We start from the raw sequence: 13,321 nt of genomic DNA on the forward strand, positions 1-13,321 counted from the left end.
ATACACTGAGTAGCAAGGTACTAAAACACTAGAAATATAAGCCTTTTGTAATGGTCTTGCACTTCCACCACCACCACGCGCACTTCCACCACCACGCACACTTCCACCCCATTAGATGGGTGGATATACTTTGAAACACCTTTCAAAATAGTGTTAGCACAAGAGGTCTTGAATCAGATGTTGGCAGACCTAGGTTTTATATAGATCAGGGCTGGCCAATAGAAACATGAGAGCTTTGTATGCAATTTGAATTTTTCAAGTAATAGCATTTTTAAAAGAGAAACAGGTGAAATTAATTTTAATAATGTGTTTTATTTACCATATCCAAAATGTAATCATTTGAACACACAATATAAAAATTATAGTGATATTTTATTTTATCTTTTGGTACCACGCCTTCAAAATCCAGTGTGTTTTTTTTATATATGAGCACATTTCAATTCAGACTAGCCACGTGAGGTCTAATGATTACTGTATTTAACAGCGCAGGTCCAGACTTGACTACTCAGAGTGAGATCTTGGACAAGTCTCTTGATATCACTATTGCTTACTTTCCACCCCTCTAAAATGATAAGCAGATAGGAGGCAATCACTGAAATGCGTTTGCAGTGACTTTCTCTGCCTCTTTGAGCCTTTCCTTATGTTCTCTGAAAGCCAGGCTTTGTTTCTGGCCCAGAAATCAGAGCCCAAAGCCGAGGCTCAGTTCCCAGGACTCACCAAGTTAGAATAGAGCAATCGCTGCTGAGGGTCTCCAGAGAGAGCAACGCCTCGTTGGGAGTAGAAAGTCCTAGGTAGCGGTTAATGTTTCCCATTGCCTAGCGACCACCTGGCCTTTACAGATGCACAGCGCCACTGAGTAACATGTCGCTAGGCAACGCCGCAACCAGCCACAACTTTCGGTTCAGAAGCGCGCCAGGTAATCGAACCAATTAGTGTCTCCGAAACATTTCCTACGTCGTTGATTGGTGGAGAGTCCGCACAGCCCGGTTCCGTCTCTGCGCTGGAATTTGAATACTGTGCAGGAGGTGTAGCCAGTGCAGCCAAAGGAGGTTGTTAATTTTGTTTGTTTCTTTGCTTATCGACCACTCGCACCCATCTCAGCCTCCTACAGGAATCTCTTTTCTGTTTTCCTTCAAGAAGCTTAAGACTTGACATGCACTTTAATATAAATTTATCCGAAAGAGTGGAGAATTGCAGGAGAGGAATGTGAGTTGTGTAGACAGATGAGGTCCCACTCTCCAAGGGAACAACCACTCTGCATCCCTGTCCTACCCGCCGACCTCCTCACGAGTGTCCCAAGGCTCAAGAAATGTGGTCTCTTCTTCCCTCAAACTCCACTGTGACCTTCCAACTAATGTTCTTTTCCACTTGGAAGGTGACCTTGGTATCAGGCATAGGATGAGCCCATATTACTTGGTTCCCATACCCTTTCTACCAAAGCAGATCCTGGATCTTATTATGGCATTTAGTCTCACTTAAGTTCCCAAATGACTGTCGCTAATGTTGTATGGAGCGACCCCATCGAAGGCCAGTGCCTGTTGCTTACTCAAGATGCCTTATCCCAGTTACTGATCAGGAGAAGAAATTCTTTTATCTGCCTCGACGAATTCTTACACCAGATGGCCGAGCTCCAGTTTTCAACCTGCTCTCCAAAATGACATAATCACCACTGGAACTCATCATTTTCTTTTGCTCTTTTTGGTTGCTCTTTGTTATCTTGATATTTGTTTCTTGCTCTATGTGAAGTTCTTTACATTACGGTTCTCACAACCTGCATCTTCTCAGTCTTAACATATGCAGGTATGTATTTCATATGCTGGTATGATTCTCATAGAGAATCAACGATAGAGCTAAAATGGAGATTAGAGGTCACATAATCCAACTCCCTCATTTGATTAACAAGGGAATTGAAGCCCAGAGTGGGCGAGTAATTTATTCCAAAGACAAAACTAGGATGCAGATCTCCCAATACCTAATGAGAAACCGGTAACAGCAAGAGAGTAAAGTCAGTTTAGAAAAAATTTAAAGAATTCAGAAAAATTTCAAATGTAGACAAAATAAAGATTAATTAATTCCTCAGAGATGAAAAATACACACAAAACTAATCAGCTAGTAAAATGTAATCATTGATACAAACTAATAATGGAAAAAGAAATTCAAAGCCAACTCAATACATCAAAGCATAAAGTTGTAACAACAAGCAATGTTAGACACACCGCCAAAATAGATTTCATTTCAGATGTGCAGTGCAAGTTTTAATGTTTCCTTCAAAGTTTATGTAATGGAAACAAATCTATTGCTCCTCAATCCTAGACTCCCTTTTTTAGATTAAGTTGGATTTTATACAAGTGTTACCATGTGATCTGAAAGCATTCCAAAAGCAAAGAGTGTGTGTGTGTGTGTTTGTGTGTGTGTGTGTGTGAAGGGTTAGAAGACATAGGCATATAGAGTTTCACAAAGGTATTACTATATGAAACACTGCTCATCAAATCTCTCCAAGCTACTTTTTTAATGTGGCAAGATGTTATCTTCATTATCAACTGACCACTTACTAAATAAATGTAGACAGCTTTGTGTATAGCCTGCTTATTATTCTTATGGTTCTTATAAATAATCGTTACAATTTATTGGTTATTTCTTATGTGCCAAGTACTGTGCTATATACTTTGCATTCATTCTCTTAAGCACTTCTAACAAACATGAAATTCCCATTTCATAGCTATAGAACTAGGTTACAAATGGTTATTTACAAGTTCACATCTTTAAAAGTAAAAGTAAATCAGTTAAAATTTTTTTAGCGTTAGGTTAAGATTTATATACCAGGCCATTTGTGACATGTGTCATTTCACTAATCATTGCACTAACTTTATGTTAGAGATATTATTATACCTACTCCACAGATAGGAAATTGAAGCTTAAAGAGGTTATGTGACTTTCCCAAGTCACTCCAGAGGTAGTAAGTGGCAGAGCTAAGATACAAATCCAGATCTATCAACTTAAATTTCTATATGAATTTGAGCCCAAGATTATTGAATCATAGAATTCTGCTTCTGGATATATAGTGGACTATACTCTGAAAATTATGAATTTGGATAAAATCCGAGGCACATAATTTCAACTGAATTGCAGGGCTCACAGAAAAAAGGGAATCCTCAAAGGTCAAAACAATAATCAGATGAAACCAGAGCAATAAATAACATGGAAGCTGTGGGTGCTGTGGGTGCAAATGCCCATACAAAGAACATATACCTTCAGGGATTAATGCTGAGGAGAAATAGAAGACTAGGCCTTGCTTGAGTCTACATAAAATGGAAGAGCAAACTGAAGTTGTCACATACATCTGAGACTGTTGGAAGAACTATCCCCTCAGTAATAGGTTGGACTAGAAAAAAATTGGCAGTGATGAAAACCTACAGGAAAACCAGTATATTTCTACCTGCAGATCCCAGTTTAAAAATTGTTAAAAATATAATAGTCTCCTCCCAAGAATTTACAAGTATAGACAAAACTCTCTCACCAGTTCTGTTTTTCTTTTTCTTTTTAATTGGATTTAGACCTGAAGAAAGACAGTTCTGGGTTTTTAATTTATACTACCTATGTGGTCTGGGGAAAAAATGCAAGCTACTAGAAAATACTCACGAAGAGAAAGCCATCATCAACACTGAGTCCTTAGAATTCTCACAAGTTAGTTTCAGCCAAATATAAATTTACAATTAAAAAAAAACATACAGGAAAACAAGCCACTCCAAATAAGAGTTAGCAGAACAAACAACAGATTTAAAAGGCAAACATATTATATATTAGAACTCTTAAATATAGAATACATCAAAAATATTTATGAAATGTTCAAGGATAATGAAAATATAAAATTTCACAGTAATTATGGAAATAACATTAGCAAAAGTGGTAGAGTAGGGAACTCTCAAAGTCCATCCTTCCACAAAAGTTGTAAGACTTCAGTGACTTTAGAGATTTCAGTAACCACACGTGACAAAGCATAGGGTTTTTAAATAATAGTTTAGAAAAGTCAGCAACAAACAAATACAACCTACAACAAGCAGAAACAACAAATTCTGAGAAGACAGGAGAATCTGATTTCCGGAGTTGCCATATTACAATATTCAACATATCCAATTTTCAACCAAAAATATGAGACATGCAAACAAAGAAAGCATTGTCCACTTACAGGAAGAAAAAAATTAATTAATTATGAATTAAGATGTTAATTGTAATCATAGGGAAAACACTAAGAAAATAACTAAAATAAATAAATAAATAAAAAGTGAACCAAAATGGCACACTTAAAAAAATCTACCTCATACAAAAGAAGGCAATAATGAGAGAAATGAAAAATAACATAGAAAAACAAATAGAAAATATCAAAAGTAGGTCCTTCCTCATCAGTAATTATGTTAAATGGAAATTGATTAAACTTATCAGCTAAAAGGCAGAATGAATTAAAAAAAAAGACCCAAAAACATATTGTCTACAAGAGACATACTTTAGATTTAAAAACACAGACAGGTTGAAAATAAAATAATGGAAAAAATATATTTCATGCATACTCTAAGGAAAAGAAAGCTGGAGTGGCTATACTAATATTTAAAAAAAATGGACTTTAAGACAAACACTGTGATTAGAGATAAAGGTCCAGAAAAGAATCAATCCATCAAGAAGACATAACAATTATAAATATATTCACCTAACAACACAGCCCCAAAATATATGAAGTACAAACTGACAGAATTATTGAAGGGAGAAATGGACAATTCAACAATAGTTAAAAATTCTATCTTTCAGTAATGATGAAACAACTACTGCTATGGTTTGGATGTGTCCCCAAAAGTATGTATGTTGGAAAATTAATCCTCAATGCAACAGTGTTGAGAAGTGGGACCTAATAAGAGGTAATTAGGTAATAATGGAGACCTAATGCAGAGACTTCATGGGAAGTGGGCTAGTTATTGAGAAGGTTTGTTATACAAGTGAGTTTGGCCCTCTCTTGTTCTCTCATGTACTCTCTTGCCCTTCCATCTTCCATCATGGGCGAATGCAACATGATGTCCCTTACCAGATGCTTCTGGCCTCTCAATTTTGGCCTTCCCAGTCTCCAGAACTGTAAGATATAAATCTTTGTTCTTTATAAATTATCCAGCCTATGGTATGTATTCCATTATAGTCACCAAATTGACTAAGAGATTATAGAAAAGATTAATAAGGAAATAGAATAATTGAGCAACACTATTAACCAAACATACTTGACAAACATCTATAAAATGTCCCACCCCCAAAACAACAGAAAACACATTCTTTTCAAGTGTACATGAAACATTCTCCAAGATAGACCATGTGTTAGGCTGCAGAACAAGTCTCAATAAATGTTAAAAGTTTGAAGTCATATAAAATATCTTTTCTGATCACATAAAATAAAATTAGAAATACGAGGAAACTGAATCCAGCAGTATATTCAAAGGATTGTACACCATGGCCAAGTACAATTCATCGCAGGAATGAAAAAGTAGTTCAAAATAAAAAAAATCAATAAAAGTAATACATCATATTAATAGAAGAAGAGGGAAAAAGACAGCAGGATCATCTTAATTCATGAACAAAAAAGCATCTGATAAAAATCCAACACCATTTCATTATAAAAACATTAAACAAACTAAGAATAGAGGAAACATCTTCAATCTGATGAATGGTATTTGAAAAACCCATAGTTAACATCATACTCAGTGCTGAATGCCTCAAAACTTTCCTAATAAGATTAGAAATAAAACAAGTATGTCTGTTCTTGCCACTTCAATTGGATATTGTACTGAAATTTCAAGCCAGAGAAATTAGGCGAGAAAAAAGAGATAAAAGGCATCCAGATTAGAAAGGAGGAAGTAAAACTATATTTATAAATGAAATTATCTTATATAAAAATCTTAAAGAATTGACAAAATACAATTAGAGCTAATAAATGAGTTTAATAAAGTCACAGGATACATGATCAACACACAAAGGTTAGTTGTATTCATTCCTATGTTCTTGCAATGGACAATCCAAAAATAGAAAACAATTCTATTTAAAATAGCATTGCAAATGATAAAATATGTAGGAATAAATTGAATCAAAGAAGTGCCAGACTCACACACTGAAAACTAGAAAACATTGCTGAAAGAAATGTAAGACCTATGTAAATGGAAAGGCATCATGTGTTCATGAATCTGAAAACTTACTATTATTAAAATAGCAATATTCCCCAAATTGATGTACAGATTCAATACAATCCCTATCAAAACTACAACTGTCTTTTACAGAAGACAAGCTAATCCTAAAATTCATGTGGAATTGCAAGGGGACTTAAGTAGCCAAAATAATATTGAAAAGGAAAAACAAAGTTGCAGTACTCACATTTTCCCATCTCAAAACTTACTACAAAGCTATGAATATCAAAACAGTGTGGTAATGTCATAAGAATAGACATACAGATGAATATAATAGAATACTCCTGGATATTGTCCAAGACCACCAAGGAGGTACCTCTATGAGTCTGCAAAAACCACAGTGTTACTGGGCTTGGGGTGCCCCTCAAGCAGATGCAGCTTAGATTACAACACCCAAGTCCTTTTACATATCTAGAAAGCCTTCTGAAAAAGGATGGCTACAAACAAGTCCCGACAGTGAACACTACAATAAATACCTAATTCTTCAATTTCCAGACACTGAAGAACATGTACTAGCATCAACATTATCCAGGAAAACATGACCTCAACGAATGAACTAAATAAGCACCAGGAACCAATCCCGGAGAAACAGAGATATATGACCTCTGAGACAGAAAATTCAAAATAGCTGTGTTGGGGAAACTCAAAGAAATTCAAGATAACAGAGAGAAAGAATTCAGAATTCTATCAGATAAATTTAACAAAGAGATTAAAGTAATTAAAAAACATCAATCATAAATTCTGTAGCTAAAAAATGCAATAACATACTGAGGAATGCATTAGAGTCCTTTAATATTAGAATTCATCAAGCAGAGGAAAGAATTAGTAAGCTTGAAGACAGACTGTTTGAAAATACACAGAGAAGACAAAAAATAAAAAAAAACTAGTAAAAAACAATGAAGCATGCCTACAGGATCTAAAAAATAGGCTCAAAAGGGCAACTCTAAAAGTTACTGGCCTAAAAGAGGATGTGGAGAAAGAGATATGGGTAGAAAATTTATTTAAAGAGATAATAACAGCAAACTTCCCAAACTTATAGAAAGACATCAACATCCAAGCACAAAAATGTTACAGTACACCTAGCAGAGTTAATCCAAAGAACACTACCTCAAGGCATTTAATAACCAAACTCCCAAATGTCAGGGATAAAGAAAGGATCCCTGCTAAGGGCAACCAGAGAGAAAGGTCCTGTCACCCACAAAGGGAAGTCCATCAGACTCACAGCAGATCTCTCAGCAGAAACCCTACAAGCCAGAAGAGAGTGGGGGCCAATATTCAACATTCTTAAAGAAAAGAACTCTTGAATGTTGACTGGATAAACAATGAAATGAAGTCAGAAATAAAGATGTTCTTTGAAACCAAAGAGAATGAAGACACAACGTACCAGAATCTCTGGGACACATTTAAAGCACTATCTAGAGGAAAATATATAGCAATAAATGCCCACATGAGAAGCAAGAAAAGATGTAAAATTGACACCCTATCACCAAAATTGAAAGAGCTAGAGGAGGAAGATCAAAAATACTCAAAAGCTAGCAGAAGACAAGAAATAACTAAGATCAGAGTAGAACTGAAGGAGATAGAGACATAAAAAAACCTTCAAAAAATCAATAAATCCAGGAGCTGGTTGTTTGAAAAGATCAACAAAATAGACCACTAGCCAGATTAATAAAAAAGAAAAGAGAGAATAATCAAATAGATGCAATAAAAAACGATAAAGGAGATATCACCACAGATTCCACAGAAATACAAACCATCATTAGAGATTATTACAAACAACTCTATGCACATAAACCAGTAAACATGGAAGAAATGGATAAATTCCTGGACACTTGCATTCTCCCAAACCTAAACCAGGAAGAAGTCAAAACCCCGAATAGACTAATAACAAGGGCTGAAGTTGAGGCAGCAATTAATAGCCTATCACCCAAAAAAAGCCCAGGTCCAGATGGGTTCACAGCCAAATTCTACCAGACATACAAAGGGGAGCTAGTATCACTCCTTCTGAAACTATTCCAAACAATCCAAAAAGAGGAAATCCTTCCCAAATCATAAGAGACCAACATCATCCAAAACCCGGCAGAGACTCAACAAGAAAAGAAAATTTCAGGCCAATATCCATGATGAACATAGATGCAAAAATCTTCAATAAAATACTGGCAAACTGATTGCAACAGCACATTAAAAAGCTTATCCATCATGATCAAGTAGGTTTCATCCCAGGGATGCAAGGCTGGTTCAACATACGCAAGTCTATAAACGTAATTCACCGCATAAACAGAACCAAAGACAAAAACCACATGAATATCTCAATAGATGCAGAGAAGGCCTTCGACAAAATTCAACACCCCTTTAAGCTAAAAACTCTCAATAAACTAGGTATTGATGGAAATTATCTTAAAATAATAAAAGCTATTTATGACAAACCAACAGCCAATATCACACTGAATGGGCAAAAACGGGAAGCATTCCCTTTGAAATCTGGCACTAGACAAGGATGCTCTCTCTCACCATTCCTATTCAATATAGTACTGGAAGTTCTAGCCAGAGCAATCAGGCAAGAAAAAGAAATAAAGGGTATTCAATTAGGAAAGGAGGAAGTCAAATTGTCTCTATTTGCAGATGACATGATTGTATATCTAGAAGACCCCATCATCTCAGCCCAAAATCTCCTGAAACTGATAAGCAACTTCAGCAAAGTCTCAGGATACAAAATCAATGTGCAAAAATCACAATCATTCCTATGCACCAATAACAGACTTAAAGAGAGCCAAATCAAGAGTGAACTGCCATTCACAATTGCTACAAAGAGAATAAAATACCTAGGAATACAACTAACAAGGAACGTAAAGGACCTCTTCAAGGAGACCTACAAACCACTGCTCAACAAAATAAGAGAGGACACAAACAGATAGAGAAACATTCCATGCTCACGGTTAGGATGAATCAATATCGTGAAAATGGCCATACTGCCCAGAGTAATTTAATTCAATGCTAACCCTATCAAGCTACCAATGACCTTCTTCACAGAACTGGAAAAAACTACCTTAAACTTCATATGGAACCAAAAGAGAGCCTGCATAGCCAAGTCAATTTTAAGCAAAAAGAACAAAGCTGGAGGCATCACACTACCTGACTTCAAACTCTACTACAAGTCTACAGTAATCAAAACAGCATGGTACTGGTACCAAAACAGAGATATAGACCAATGGAACAGAACAGAGGTCTTGGAGGTAACGCCACACACCTACAACCATCTGATCTTTGACAAAACTCACAAAAACAAGAATGGGGAAAGGATCACTGTTTAATAAATGGTGTTGGGAAAACTGGCTAGCCTTGTGCAGAAAGTAGAAACTGGACCCCTTCCTGACACCTTACACTAAAATTAACTCCAGATGGATTAAAGACTTAAACGCAAGACCTAACGCCATAAAAACCCTAGAAGAAAACCTAGGCAAAACCATTCAGGACATAGGCATAGGCAAGGACTTCATGACTAAAACACCAAAAGCATTGGCAACAAAAGTCTAAATAGACAAATGGGACCTAATTAAACTCCAGAGCTTCTGCATAGCAAAAGAAACAGTCATTAGAGTGAATCAGCAACCAAAAGAATGGGAAAAATTTTTTGCAATCTACTCATCTGACAATGGGCTAATATCCAGAATCTATAAAGAATTAAAACAGATTTACAAGAGAAAAACAAGCCCATTCAAAAGTGGGCTAAAGATATGAACAGACATTTTACAAAAGAAGACATATATGAGGCCAACAAACATATGAAAAAATGCTCATCACCACTGGTCATTAGGGAAATGCAAATCAAAACCACATTGAGATACCATCTCATGCCAGTTAGAATGGCGATCATTAAAAAATCTGGAGACAACAGACACTGGAGAGGATGTGGAGAAATAGGAACACTTTTACACTGTTTTTGGCAGTGTAAATTAGTTCAACCATTGTGGAAGACAGTGTGGCGATTCCTCAAGGACCTAAAAGTAGAAATTCCATTTGATCCAGCAATCCCATTACTGGGTATGTATCCAAAGGATTATAAATCGTTCTATTATAAGGACATATGGACACGAATGTTCATTGCAGCACTGTTTACAATAGCAAAGACTTGGAACCAACCCAAATGCCCATCGACGATAGACTGGACAGGGAAAATGTGACACATATACAACATGGAATACTATGCAGCCATAAAAAACAATGAGTTTGTGTCCTTTGTAGGGACATGGATGAACCTGGAAACCATCATTCTCAGCAAACTGACACAAGAACAGAAAATCAAACACTGCATGTTCTCACTCATAGGCAGGTGTTGAAAAATGAGAACACATGGACACAGGGAGGGGATTATCACACACTGGGGTCTGTAGTGGGGGGAACTAAGGGAGGGACAGCAGCGGGTACGGAGTTGGGGATGGATGGCATGGGGAGAAATGCCAAATATAGGTGATGGGGAGGAAGGCAGCAAACTACATTGCCATGTGTGTACCTATGCAATAATCTTGCATGTTCTTCACATGTACCCCAAAACGTAAAATGCAATAAAATATATATTAAAAAAAAAAGAAAGGATCCTAAAAGCAACGAGAGTAAAGAAACAAATAATATACTATGGAGCTTCGATACATCTGGCAGGAGACTTTTCTATGGAAACCTTACAGGCCAGGAGAGAGTGACATGACATGTAAAGTGTTGAAGAAAAAACCAACAACTTTTACCCTAGAATAGTGTGTCTGGTAAAAATATCTATCATCAAACATGAAAGAGAAATAAAGCCTTTCCTATAAAAAGAAAGCTGAGGCATTTTATCATCACCAGATCTGTCCTACAAGAAATGCATAAGGGAATACTTCAGTTAGAAAGGAAACAACATTAGTGAGCAAAAAAATGATCACCTGAAGCTACAAATTCACTGGTAAGTCACAAAAAAACCCACAAAATATTATAACACTGTAACTGTGGTTTGTAAACTACTATTGTCCTAAGTATAAAGACTAAACAATGCAACAATAGCAAAAATAATAACTACAGCAACATTTCAAGACATGGCACAATAAGATATAACTAGAAACAACAAAAAGTTTAAAAGTGGGGGGATGAAGTCAAGGCATAGAGTTTTTGTTAGTTTTCTCTTCTGTTGTTTCTTTATGCAAACAATGTTAAGTTGTTATGAGGTTAACGTAATGAGTTCTAAGACAGTATTTGCAAGCCTCATGGTGATTTCAAACCAAAAACATACAATGAAGACACACACACACACACACACACACACACACACACACACACGCACACACGAAAGTAAATAATATCACCAAGGAAAATTACCTTTACTACTAGATGATAGGAAAGAAAGAAAGAAAGGAAGGAAGGAAGGAAGAGATGACCAGAAAACAAATAATAAAATGGCAGGAGTAAGTCCTTAGTTATCAATAATAACATTGAATGTAAATAAACTAAACTCTCCAATCAAAAGACATAGACTGGCTGAATGAAAAGACCTATTGATTCATTGCCTACAAGAAACACACATCCCCTATAAAGATGCACATAGATGGAAAATAAAGGGATGAAACAAGATATTCCATGCAAATAGAAACCAAAAAAGAGCAGCAGTTGCTATACTTATATCACACAAAATAGATTTCAAGACTGAAACTATAAGAAGAGACAAAGAAGGTCAGTATATAATGATAAAGGGGTCAATTTAGCAAGAGAATATAATAATTATAAATATATATGCACCCAATGCTGGAGCACCCGGATATATTAAGCAAATACTGTTAGAGCTAAAGAGAGATACAGGCCCCAATACAATAATAGTTGGAGACTTCAACACCCTACTTTCAACTTTGGACAGATATTTCAGACAGAAAATCAACAAAGAAACATCAGATTTAATCTGCAATTTAGACTAAATGGATCTAATAGATATATACAGAATATTTCATTCAATGGCTTCAGAATGCACATTCTTTTCCTTAGCACATGAATTATTCTCAAGGATAGCCCATATGTTAGGTCACAAGACAAGTCTGAAAACATTTTTAAAAACTGAAATAATATTGAGCATCTTCTCTGACCACAAAGGCATAAAATTAGAAATTAATAACAGGAGGAATTTTGGACCAACACAAATACATGGAAATTAAATAACATGCTCCTGAATGACCAGGAGTCAATGAAGAAATTAAGAAGGAAACTGAAAATTTTTTTGAACAAATCATAATGAAAACACAATATACCAAATCCTACGGGACACATCAAAAGCATTACTAAGAAGGACGTTTATAACTATAAGCGCCTACATGAAAAAAGAGGAAGAACTTCAAATAAACAATGTAATGATGCATCTTAAAGAACTGAAAAATCAAGAGTAACCCAAACCCAAAATTAGTAGAAGAAAAGAAATTATAAAGATCAGAACAGAAATAAGTGAAATTGAAACAAAGAAGACAAAAAAAGATCAATGAAACAAAAAGTTGGTTTTTTGGAAAGTTAAACAAAATTGGCAAACCATTAGCCAGGCTAATGAAGAAAAAAGAGGGAAGATCCCAATAAATAAGATCAGAAATAAAAAAGGTGACATTATAACTGATACTACAGAAATTCAAAGGATCATTAGTGGCTGTGATGACCAATTATATGCCAATAAATTGGAAAATGTAGAAAAATGAACACATTTCTAGACACATACAACCTACCAAGATTGAACCAGAAAGAAATCCAAAACCTGAAAAGACCAATAACAAGTAATGAGATCAAAGCCATAATAAGAAGTCTCCAGGTAAAGAAAAACCCAGGACCTGAAGGCGTCACTGCTGAATTTTACCAAACTTTAAAATAATAACTAATACCAATCCTACTCAAACGATTTCAAAAAACAGGAGAGGAGAGAACACTACTAAACTCATTCTACAAGGCCAGTATTACTCTGATAACAAAACCGGAGAAAGACCCACTTAAAAAAAAGAAAACTACAGGCTAATATCGCTGATGAATTTTGATGTAAGAAATCCCCAATAAAATATTAGCAAACTAAATTCAACAACACATTAGAAAGATCATTCAACATGATCAAATGGGACTTA

The 13,321-nt window shown here is 35.5% G+C and overlaps 1 protein-coding gene across 5 annotated transcripts in view; it reads right to left on the reverse strand.

The window, feature by feature from the left end:
- LOC135272894 (dynein axonemal heavy chain 6-like) overlaps positions 1-13,321 on the reverse strand; it is a 72,479-nt gene that overhangs the window by 50,753 nt on the left and 8,405 nt on the right. The gene's annotated exons all lie outside the window — the stretch shown is intronic.

This window comes from Aotus nancymaae, unplaced genomic scaffold, assembly GCF_030222135.1.
Source record: "Aotus nancymaae isolate 86718 unplaced genomic scaffold, 86718_ANA_hifiasm-v0.15.2.pri h1tg000141l, whole genome shotgun sequence".
NCBI classification, from domain to species: Eukaryota; Metazoa; Chordata; class Mammalia; order Primates; family Aotidae; genus Aotus; species Aotus nancymaae.